The sequence below is a fragment of the Nicotiana tabacum genome, chromosome 19 (genome assembly GCF_000715075.1).
Source record: "Nicotiana tabacum cultivar K326 chromosome 19, ASM71507v2, whole genome shotgun sequence".
Classification (NCBI taxonomy): Eukaryota; Viridiplantae; Streptophyta; class Magnoliopsida; order Solanales; family Solanaceae; genus Nicotiana; species Nicotiana tabacum.
Window position 1 is genome coordinate 149,873,643 of NC_134098.1, and position 13,449 is coordinate 149,887,091.

Genomic DNA, 13,449 nt, shown 5'->3' on the forward strand with positions numbered 1-13,449 from the left:
GTTTTATGCATTGACGTCCGGTAATATCCATAGACGGCACGCATGTCTATGAAAAGTATGATATTAAGCTATTGATCGTCGTTGCAATAGATGCTAATAGAAGTATATTTCATGTAGCTTTTGCTATTTGTGCCAATGAAAGCCAAGAGATGTGGACACTGTTTTTGAACCACTTGAAAGAGCAAGTTGTCAAACAACGTTTAGGTATTTGTCTAATATCTGATCGGCATGGTGGTATTATAAGTTCTGTAGAGAATTTGCCAGCATGGCAAGAACCGTATGCCTACCACCGTTACTGTGTGAGGCACCTGAAGGCCAATTTCCAGAAGGCATATCCCAACAAGGATTTGCATGATTTAACGTGGATGGCTGCAACAGATCACCGAGAGCATAAATTCTGGAGGCACGTGGAATCTATCAGGCAGGAAGACGAGGCAGCCTATTATTGGTTGATGCGACATAAGCCTGAAAAGTGGACTTTGCATGCGGATGGTGGCAGAAGATGGGGAATTCTGATTACAAATGTGTCAGAGTCTTTCAACGGGTTATTGAAGTCTGCACGAGGATTACCTGTCACTGCCATGGTGCGAATGTCATTCAAGTAGATGGCAGAGAGGTTTGTTGAACGGGCTGCAACTACAACGTCATTGATGGAAAAGGGGTATTGAATTTATAATTATACAATTATTAAGTATTCACATATGGGTTTCAGGCTCGATATTTGAGGCCCAGTAGCACCAAGATATCCTGAATTCTTGTATGTGTTAGTTTTATTAATTTATATATAGTTTTATTATTTTACATATTTTATTTTATATGTTTATTTGTTACTCACTTATTTTTTACTATAATAAAATTAAATAATTAATTTTAATAATTATACAAGATTTAATTATTAAATATTCATAAATGGTTTCCAGGCTCGATATCTTGAGGCCCAATAGCACCAAGATATCCGGAAAATATTGTTATTTTCTCATGTTATTTTCTTACGATCGTTGACTAGAATTGGACAGAGTTTGTGTTTGATCTATCAGCTATTTTAACGTATTTTTGGGTATAAGAGATACTTAAATGATTAATTTCAATAACTACAGGGATACTACACTAAAAGATACTACATTTTACTACGCTAAAAGGGCACTATAATACTAGTCTTTAAGCAAATAAATAATCTAAACCAGATAAAAATAACAAATACATTTAATCACAAAACATTCACGAAAATACATATACAGCAGTAAAAAGTAACTTATTAATATTTTTTTAACAAATAATAATGATTTCTTAATTTTTACATATTTTTTAGCACACTAATATCTTAGTCCGGATAAAAATAACATACTAGTTTAATCGCAAAAAAAATACAAAACAACATAGAACACGTTTAAAACAACTAATATGCATTTTTTTATACGAGTTTCGACAAAAACTAAGTCAGAATACCTTGATTTATGTTTTTTGAAAAGTTGAAGATTTGAATCCGAAACGAGCAACCCACAACGAGAGAAGGCTTAGCTAGGATGAGAGACCAATAATCTTTACTTTTTGTGGGACGGGTGGGGTCCACTCGAATTTTTTTGGGTCGTTAATGGAGGGGGGACCTGCTGGTTTGATTAAAAAATTGGGGGAGGGGGGAGAGGGGGAGGAGGGGCTTAATAAACTGTGTTATACCTGCACGTCTAATCAACTTTACATATAGTGCTTTTTAAAAGAGCGCTATATATAATTTGGTCACATTATTTTTTTCCCCAATTATTTAGGTCATTTGAATCCAAAAAGCCCATATTTAGGCTCCTGACTCCTTTTATGCGAGGCTAAGAACCAAGACAAAGTCAATCCTTATAAACTTTGACACTATTTATTTTTTTTCATTTTTGAGATTTTGGTCCGGAGGAAATGGTTCAAAAAATATACTAGTAGTATATATCTAATGAATGGATTAAGAGTGAAAAGGCCGGTAGGAAAAATGAGCTTTTATTTAGTAGAACTCTCACGGTCGTTTAGTATAACGGATAAGTATAAATAATTCTGTTATAAAAATTCGATATCGTCTTATCCCTTCCCTTGTTTAGTTACTAATCCTAGAATAAGTTATTCCAAGATTAAAAAAGGTACCGAGATAACTTATACATGTCAGATGGTGGAATAATAATTCCAGAATAAGTTATCCCAGGATAAAACAGTAAAATTGACAATCCAGGATTAGTACAACATACCAAACAGTTATAAAAAATAATATCATGATAATTAATTTCCACATAACTAATCCTGGTATAACTAATCTCAGCATAACTTGTCTTCAAGCCAAACGACCCCTTATTGTTATCAAATTCTCACTGCCCAAGAACCATCTCGCTCCCCAAAAAAGAAAATAAAATGCAAGAAATTAAAGTTTGAAAAAAAAGAAGTTACCCGAACAAAGAAACTGGACTGGAAATAGTTTATTGTTACTTGTAAACTCAGTCTTACTGAGTTACTGGTTGCCAAATAGCACTAGTTTATGCAATAATACCTAACATTAACAAATAAATGAGTAGATAAGTGTTGCACTAAACAGTTTTAGCCACAGGCAAAGCAGCTACTTTTTACTTTTGCCGTTTTATTTCCGTATTCCTTCACCTTGTCGAAATCTTGTTCTAATAATCTCGTAGAATAAATTTGAGTTAGTCGGATGAATTTTAAATAACGAATGGTTACGCAAAAAAAATCATGTTCTCTCTCTACTTTCCATTCAAAATGGCGTGAAACATGTTTGGATCTTAGAGTCCGTTTGGACATAAAATATTTTTTATTTTTTTCGAAAAATTTTCACTTTTTTTCGAAATCAGTGTTTGGCAATAAAATTATCAATTTTCACTTGAAAATTAATTTTGAAATTTTTTGAAAATTTGAAAAACTCCGAAAAACTGTATTTCAAAATTTTTCACTCAGATCACTCACAAAAATTCAAAAACAACCCAAAATTATATTCATGTCCAAACAAAACTCTACTTTTCAAATACCATTTTCACTTGAAAAAAAAAATATTTTTTTAAAATTTTATAATTCTTATGTCCAAACGCCCACTTAGAGTTTTCCAACTTCAACTATTTTAGATCGCAACGTTTGAAACCAAATGATTTTCTAATGTAATCGTCACTTAAAAAAAAAAAAGAAAGAATATACGTTTTCCATGCCATCCCTCCACCACCGCCCAACTCTCTTATTTATTATTTTTTAAATTTTTTTTTTATTGTTATTGTTATTGTTATTATTATAATTATTTATTATTATATCTAAACATATGATAAAAGAAAAAAACTAAGTCATTATCAACTATCAGGCTTAGCATAAGATTAGGACAAATATTGTTTCCTTATGCAGATTTGGACCATTCTAATTAGTCCAAGATACATTATGTAATTATCAATATGTTTATTGCTTATCTGATTACTCCCTCTAACCTAAATATTGTGCAGTACTCTTCCTATTTTGAGATGTTCTAATATTTAGTACATTTTCATTTCCATACAACTTTTATAAGAATTCAAAATCGTTAACCTATCCAACTTTTATGCTCTCTGTGATGTTTTATCAGAACAGTTACGTTGGTTAAGTGACCCCTTTTAAATCTTCAATTGGAAAGGATTTTTCGGTTAGGTGGATAATCATTTTATTAAACTAAATAATATATTTTTTTTAAAGGTTAAATTTCTTCTTGCTGATGTTTGGATTAAAATCCACCGGTGATTGTCAATCAACCCCTTCTTTGTCTATTATCAACCTATTGTCGATAATCATCCCTCTTTTTTGTGTCTACCACTTTCGTGATCGATTATCAATCTATAGTCAATAAATCGACCAGTTTCCTGGGCGATCATCAATTATTTTTTAATAAACAGTTATCTTCTTAATTGTTTATCAACCCATGATCGATAATCAATTTTTTGCTTGAGTGACAAAAGGCATTTATGTGAATGACTAAGTCGAACTAATGTCAACCTATGATTGATAATCCACGTCCTTTAATCAATGAAGGTCATATTTTAATTTCAAACATATAGGAAGAAAAACATGAAGATCTTTAATTAAATCAAAACTTGTAGAGGGATCATAGATCAAATCTTCAACCATACTTATTTCATGTTCCAATCAAATACTATAATATAAATTGAAGAAGAGCTAACGAGTAAACATACAATAAGTAAATTATTGAAGTTTCTCATTTAGGGATTAAAAAAAATAAAGTTTGATTCTTTACCAGTTGATTTAATAAAATTGTATCTCACAGGACTTTGCATGTAATTTTGAATATTTAAAGTTATGAATAAATTAATTGTCTAATTTAGCTCTAAATAAATCAATATTCGATAAGCGAAAATAATAACCAAAAATGCAAATTTAGTAATACTAGCTCTTTTTAGTTGTAATAATGTTTAAGATAAAACAAAACGGCTCACCGGGGGGGGGGGGGGGTAATATAGGACGAGCGAAAGATGTTCATAGGTTTCATCATCGGATTTCCCAAAAGGAGCGAAGTTAATAAGTTCACTTTCAAAATGTCTGCACCATATATAATGATTAATCATGATGATTTATAAGAGAGAAAAATAGTTGATCGAGTCTAAAAAAGTATCAATAGTAGGAAAGACTAACAAAACAAGCAAATCAAAACTAGGAACTCATTTGCGAGGTAACGTGTGGGGCAAGGGTTCTTGTGTTGCCTTGTGCGTGGGGGTGGGGGAGGGACATTTTTTTTTTTGGGGGTAAATTCGAATTCTCATGAAAATGTATGAAGTCATTTGGTTAGGAGGATAAGGAATTAAAGCTAATTTTATAATAGAAAATTAGCTTTAAAATAATGATAAAATTATCCAATGTGATTTATAGGTGACGAGTTCAAACCGTAAAAACAATCAATAATGATAATATTCATGCGTGAAAGATGAATGTTTTGTGCTTTTGAAATTATAGATTTTTTTTATTTTTTGGGATAATGACTATCTTAAGAGCTCGAGAAGGGATCGTGTCGTGTAATGAAGTAGCCAGCTGGGTATTAAAAATGGTGGCTAAAAAGGAACATGTGAGCTGCCTGCCGCCTTTGTTCTTTTGACAGCCTGTTATCTATTGTATGCTTCCTTTGCTTTCTTTCCTTAGGAAATCCCCTCTGCCTATGATAGGCTTAGTTCCCAATAATTTTACTGCTTCTTTTAATAATAATAATAGGAGTAACAATCAGATAGTACTAACTCGTCCACTTTCCTATGCCAGCTAGACAACTACAGTATATTACACGCTGGCATTTTGGCCACCGTGTTCGATGGTGACTTTTCAACATACTGCCACGTACCTCTGTTTGTGGGGTTCCTTTTCGCACTGAACTTTGTCTTTGTTTTGGGGTGCAGGAGATGAGGCTTTTGAGGGGCTTGAATTAGCTACAATTTCCTTCATTTTGTCCATTTGATGAAAAAGTTAACGGTAGAAATTAAAATTACAACTGGTGGAACCTCGAATTAGTTGACAGGTTCCTGTTGTCCCGTATGTGCATATAATAAGCATTCGTCTTCGTTGGTGTTTGGACATAGGGCAGAACCAAGATTTGAAAGTCAGCGATATTATTACTATCAAATAAAATTTTCGGCTGATACAACTTTGAATCTTAAGGTGTCATTCAATATACGATATTTAAGATATATACACATATATACTTATATTTTTTCTAAAATTATCGGGGATCGTACGGGCCACCTCGGAGTCCATTGAGATTTGAGAGTTGAGACCGACAATAAAGGTTTAAATAAAAGAGAAGTGGGGTTGATTTAGTGTGTTCATTATAATTCACAAATAACTCCGAAACCAATTATTAATTTCAAAGTTGGCTATGAAATATAAACTTCCCCATTCTTTCCTTACTTATTATTTGTTTTTTTAGAAACCAAAAAACCATTTGTTTTTAAATAAATTCATATACCATTTCAGAATATATAGCTAGTGTACGCTTGAAGCAAACATCAAGTTTTCAGTGGAAAAATTATATGAAGTCTTCAATTTATTGGGACATGGTTTTATGTAACATTATTATACTGCCACACATTTGGTTGGGGAGCAGATAGCGTTTTAGAACAAAGCGTCCCCTTCGACATGTTAACCATATGTTATTGTTTCTTTTTCATTTTTCATGGGACAAGGAGGGACAGTACTCTAACATTGTGTACTGTGATTCTGTAACTTACCTGGTGATTTTCTTCAACAAAGTAATTATTGAGAGAAATAATTAAGCTCCTCATTAATTTTCACTAGGGAACCATCATCTCTTTTCCTAACAAACTTATCATAATTACGGATTAATTTACAAGTAAGATTCTGACTTGACTAACCCAAAAAGGCAACAGTCCGTTTGCTTCCTTAACAACTCAACTATGAAACATTTTTACTATTTAGTTACTTACTTTTTTATTTTATGCTAGAAATTCTGATGTTTCATTTTTTCTTTGTTAATGCTTCAGTTAATTAAAACTCATTATTTTAATATTGAAAGTCAGAAGCTCTATGGCTGCTTTCATGCTCCACTAGAGACTAGAGTAGAGTCCAATAAGAAAGTGATTATAGCCATTTTTTAGTTGCGTTTACTTTCAGATAAGCACCAAAAAAAGGGAAAAAAATGATTTCATTATCACGAGGCCCCATTTTCTTCCCTTTCATGTTTCTTTTAAAGAGTATTTTTTGAAAAAATGGAAAAACAAATATGATTAGTTATGTGAATTAGGTTACAAGGAAAATGACTTCCTACTTTCTCACAATTATTTTCCACATGGTGATTGCCTTGCTAGAAGTCAATTGCAATATAATTTTGAAGTGGATTGTATTCATTGCAGATTGATTTGTGTTCAAGCAAAATAAATTTATATATTTGAGAAATTATGACTCAAAATCATGAAGATCCATTAAAGAAGCTCTCAATCTCCAATGAAATTGTGTAACGATACAGATAATGCTACCTTTTTGGGACCAAATTGCAATGGAAGTTGGAGTAAATTTCAAATATTCTTTGCGTTACTTAGTAGTTCTTTTTCTTGTACGTTTCTCTTTTAGCAAAATTTGCTTAAACTGAAAGAAAATGTAAAAGTTATTATGTAAACAACGTAAAAAGTTTTTATTTTTCCTTTTATTTCCATCATTGAAAAATTGCAATATCTTGTAAAAGTAGCAATCCAAGCTTAGGACAATTTTCTCTTTCGTTCATTTAAAATAAAACAATTTAGTTATGCCACGTGGGGTATTATATATGTGCGTTACAACATGGCCATATATTTACATGTCAATTTTATACATTGGCAGCCTATTCGCGTTTTCCTGGATCAGATTGATCATTTTACGCCTTTTTATTTTATTTTATTTTTTAATGATACATGGAAATAGTTGAGTTATTTTTCCTAATAGGAAATTAGTCTTATACCTTTGATGCATAGAATTAAAAGTTGGATTACTAGTCCTGGAATTAGCCCACAAATGTTTTACTATCTTTGTTGGCGTTTAGTTACTTTTTATTTTATTCTTACAATTGTAACTTTTCTATGAACTTTGAAGAAAATAACTAGGGAAATTATACTCTTGTTCTCAAGTTTCAACTTCTCTAAGTTATGTTAATGGAATTCAATAACTTTTCCTTATATGTGTCGATAAAAATATCTTTTACATTCTGGATTCCAATTATTAAAAATGAAGATTCCTATTCCCAAACTATTTTGGGTGTGTTTTACATGAGTAGTAGCTCAGTTGAGGGAAGCGACATCCTGCATATGTGATTAATAAAAGAGGAAATTGTTGTAAGAATATTTCTCTAGTATTTTCTTTTTCATAAGTTTCTTAATTATCCTTACTCCTTAGTGAAATCGTGCGTTGGACGTGCAATATTATTCCTTTGAAATAATATAAATTGAAAAAGTGCCCTTCGAACTAAATTTCTTTTGAGAGCTGGCAGTCACAATAATCACCAATTATTTCCTATATATTCTCTAATTCTATAAAATGGTGTTGTGGTGGCAATGTTAATATCTAGCAATACTATATTTTAGGCTTATTATTAGAAAATAACGTTTTCTTCATATAATTGGTCTAGAAGAGAATAATTTACACCCTTGTAGTTTTGTGTAGGCTTTTTTTAATCTTATAAATTATAGCTTTTGCTATCTAAATTAATCCCTTTTATCGCAACTGTATTCGTTAGCTACCAAAAGTAGCTACATTAATTAAAGTACAACCAAAATGCCTTAAGCTTGTTTATCTTAAGAAAAATTTTATGACGTATTTTTATATTTGAAAAGACGTAAAAACTTTTTTTTTACATTGGGTCGTCGAAGAAGAATTTTAACACTTAAAAGGATCAAATCAGATTCTCAACAGACGTAGAATAATTAAGGTACAAATTATTAACAAGACTGTATATTTTGTTAATAAATGCAAAAATTAGATGGCTTTACTGATAATTAGGCAACGATTATTCCAACAGCCATATACTGAAGCTATCGAATCGTAGAGGTTAGTTAAAAATTATTAGAAGAATTAGGTATGCAATCTTTTCTAGATAAGAATCCATGGAGTTGGAAGGCCAGTCAGTTCCATAATATTCCTATATGTTTTTAAAATATTACTACTATATACTAAAATAAAATATAAGTTGTAAAGTTTTCATATTTTTCTCATAAGTAGCTGGAGCCAGAACTTAGAGGCAAACGCAACTCCTTAACCACTTCAATAATATGTGGCATTTAGTGATTAATCTTCAATAATATTCTCCAAAATGATTGATACCTTATAAACCTAATTCTTTCATGCATAATCCCTTTTATGAGGTGGATGTTTGGTATGTATATGCTTCAAATTGCTGGCCAGCGACTACACCAACTCTTGCATATATGTCACTTTAATATTTTTCAACCGAGCAATTTATGAAAGATTAAGCGATAAATTTGCTTTACTAGATGATTTTTTTTATTGAAAATAGTTTTCGGGGACTAATTACACACACTTTGCGTCCAAATTTTGGTCTAATGCTTAAATATCCACTGATTGCAAATAGTATAATTACCTTTAGTTCATTTACTGTTGAAAATCTTAATGAGTTATAAATAAGGGCAAAATACAAAATTAAAATTAATTGCATTCGTTAGCCAAAACATATGTAAAATATGCATATAATAAACATATATACACAAAATATACATTATGTTGGCTGTTATTTTTCGGAGCGGGTAATAATTATACATTCCTCAACAAATAACTAGAAAATATTAATCAGGGAGGCCATTTGTGGCCTTACATTTACTTGATTTTATGTCAAATGACACAGGAAAATTACACTGAAATACTGCTTCTTTACAAAAATAAAAAATAAAAAATAAAAAAAATCCCTTTTGGTTTTGTGAAAGAGGTGTTATAGCTAAATTTTGATTCTCGGCCATTTCCTTTTTTTAATTTGCGAGGAGTTCAACAACCAGAAATTTTAATATTCAAGTTCTATTTATAAATGTGGTAGTGTTGTAATCAAGATTGGTATACTTCTGCAATATCATATAATTTTTCCTGTTTAGCTGAAGAAACTTACAACTACTGAACTATTAGAGGTGATTGGGTAAGGACTAGGTAAACAACCGTAATATTGATATTAATTTTAGTAGCAGATAGAGCAGAGTAGACGAATATATTTGTTTAACTCATTTATTTTTTGTTCATTTGAAGCTAATACAAAGAAATAATTTAGTTGGAGGTGTTTTAATCAAATATAGTTGTTAGATTTATTACGTACGAAATCTACTTACGATTGCAACTAAAATGCCTAACTAATATTTGTGTGATCAATGTCTGTTTCAAATGATTTCATTGTTTGGACTTTTAGAGAGTATGCTTTGCATTCAATGTAAGAAAATAAAAGCTTGATAAATAGTGACATTTATGATGACCTCAAAATCTTCTTCCACAATGTCAACTTAGATAACAAACAATTAAAGATGAATTTCTAGAAGAGAACGACCTAGTTCTACCTATGGAAAAGATCATGAAAGAGGCGATTAGAATGGTACTCGAATTCATTTATGATCTCGAGTTTCCAGACACATTGCACTCTCGCTCAAGTCAAGGTTTCCACTCCGTCCTAAGAGGATAAAAAAAGAGTACGGAACCTTTCACTAGTTTTTGAAATTTGATATCACGAAGTATTTTCACGACATCGGCTCATCCCAATCTTTAACAAAAGTGACCGACAATCCCAAATTCTTTTACCATGTTCAAAAAGTTTTTTCTGCCGGACAACTTGTAGAAAAACTTTAGAAAATAATGAGAGGAAATATAAATGTTTAAGGAGGTGCGAGCTTATATTACTTTTGCGGTGATTAAGATTAATTATTTGCTATGTGCTCGTTGTTTTTTAGAATTTAACAGTGATTTAATACAATAGAAATCTAAAGAGCATTAAAAAGAGCACCTCTTTAATATTTAGTGGGCTATATCCAAAACAATATACAAGAATTTTAGAAGGACAAAACATTATTTTTTTTGCTCAAAAAGTTTAGGTGCAACTAAAGATGGAGTACCTTTCAAGTTTTAATCATGGATGTTTTTAATTATATGAGGATATTTTTCTAGCTAAGCATTTGTTCCATTGGATCTTGAAACTGACATAGCATAATTTCGTACAATGAAATTTCTGTGTATTTCAAGAAAGCTAGAACAGGATAAGGTATAAATTAATAATGAACATTACTCTTGAAAATCACCAACAAAAAGAGAATCTTATGCTTGAAGAGTAATATTTCTCACTCTTTTTTTGGGGGGTCAATCAATAAATTCCAACCCTCTTAATTGTTCTGTTTAACATAAACTCAAATCAGAGAGCTTGGTGTCTATCTACATTGCCTTCTTCAGTTTCTTGAAGAAGGCCATGGGAAGTGAAAGATAAAATGCAGTTCGGTACACAAAATATCTCGTATTCACGTTGGATTCGGGGAAGGGTCGCACCTCAAAAAGTGTGATATAGACAACCTACCCTAAATAGAAGCATTAGTGGATGCTTCCACGCTCGAACTCATGACCTATAGGTCACACTGAAATAAGTTTACCGTTGTTTCAACCGTTGTTTCAAAGCTCCCTTGAGTCATTGGAAAGAAGTGAAAGATACAATATAAAATTCAAAATAAACTCCCTTCTTCGCATGATGGGTAAAAGTCAATCCTTGTGATAACTGATCAATTCCATAAGTGTTACAGATACTACTGGATTTTCAACATTGCACGTTAAAAAGTGCTGCCAAATTTACTTTTTCGAAGATTTTCCTTGAATTGATTACCTTCAAGATCCAAATAAGATAAGTTGGTAAGTAGAATAGTATTATTACCAAAAAAAGTATTATTTGTCTTTAGTTATGATTTCTAGGTTGATTTATTAAATGGATCAGCTACTGAGCCAAAAAGAAAAAAGAATTCAGTTTCTTCCTTCTTAATACACTTGCAATACAATCCACAGATTTCTGAATATATAAAGCATATTCTTTCTTAGTTTTGTGTTAATGTGACTGAGCACCACCTAAAACAACATGCATTACATATAAATGTGATTGGCTCTAGGGTAAGTGAGATTGCTGGAAATACATCATCAATCCAATCCTCTATCAGTTTTAACAAAATAATTCCAAAAAGTGCAAATACATACTATTATCGGCGATACCCCGGTATTGACAGGTAAATTCATTGGATAAAATTCACGATTTGAATCGCAGTATTAGGAATTTGAATTTTAATGATTTCCTAATCACTAGTACTTCTTAGTTGAGTCTTTCATAGTTTTATGTTAATGTAACTGATTTGCACATGGCGTTTATTGACCCAGAGAAGGCGTATGACAAGGTTCCTAGGGACGTTCTTTGGAAATGCCTGGAGGCGAAGGGTGTGCCGGTAGCTTACATTAGAGTGATAAAGGATACGTATGATGGAGCTAAGACTCGGGTTAGGACTGTGGGAGGTGACTCAGCCTTTTTCGGTGGTTATGGGGTTACACCAAGGATTTGCGCTCAGCCCGTTCTTATTTGCCCTGGCGATGGACGCCCTAACACACCATATTCAAGGGAGGTGCCATGGTGTATGTTATAAGATGATAATATAGTTCTGATCGATGAGACGCACGGTGACGTTAATGAGAGACTGGAGGTATGGAGGCAAGCCCTGGAGTCCAAAGGTTTCAAGTTAAGTAGAACTAAGATGGAATACCTGGAGTGTAAGTTCAGTGGCGTGACGGGGGAAGCGGATGTAGAAGTGAGGCTCAACTCGCCAAGAGAGAAAGTTTCAAGTACCTAGGGTCAATTATTCAGGTAAACGGGGAGTTCGACGAGGATGTCACACACCGTGTTGGGGTGGGGTAGATGAAATGAAGGTTAGCGTCTGGAATTATGTGTGACAAGAATGTGCCAATAAAATTTAAAGGTAAGTTCTATAGAGCGGTGGTTAGACTGGCTATGTTGTATGGGGCTGAGTGTTGGCCAGTCAAGAATGCATATATCCAGAAGATGAAAGTATTAGAGATAAGGATGTTGAGGTGGATGCACATGCATATGAGACTGGATAAGATTAAGAATGAAGATATTCGGGAAAGGGTGGGCGTTGCTCCCATGGACGACAAGATGGGGGAAGCGAGGTTTAGATGGTTCGGGCACGTGAGGTGGAGAAGCCCAGATGTCTCGGTTAGGAGGTATGAGCGGTTGGCTTTGGCAGGTACGAGAAGAGGTAAAAGGCAGCCTAAGAAGTATTGGGGCGAGGTGATCAGGCAGGACATGACGCGACTTCAGATTTCTGAGGACATGACTTTTGGTAAGAATGTTTGGAGGTCGAGCATTAGGGTTGTAGGTTAGGGGGTAGTCAAGCGTTTTTTCTCTTTGTACCGGTTAGTCTGATAGAATTTTGTTTAGGAATGCTAGCGGGTTATGTTGTGTGAACACTGTTTTTCTCGTTTTGCATAGTATTGGGTTATTACTCTTCCACTTATTTGTTGTCTCGTTCGATTGCTGAGTATTATTTTTTGTTTTTTTTTGTTGTTACAGATTTATTCTTTTGTTTTTTTCTGATATTATTGTCTCGTCTATTGAGCTGAGGGTCTCCCGGAAATAGCCTCCCTACCTCCTTGGGTAGGGATAAAGTGTGCGTACTCTCTACCCTTTCCAGATCATACTAGTGGAATTCTACTGGGTTGTTGTTGGTTTTGTTGTTGTGTTAATGTGGCTGATAAGTTGATCAGATAAGGGGAGAAAAAAGAGTGCACCAAAAGAGAAAGCCAAAACAGGGAATGCTAAGAAGTTAGGAAACAAAGAAAAGAAAAACCCATGTTTCTTACATGTGAGTAATGTCCCCTTCCCATGTGCATTTATGTTCTCCTTCCAATGGCCCCATTTCCTCCCTTTAGTTCTTTATCTCTGATCAGAAAATT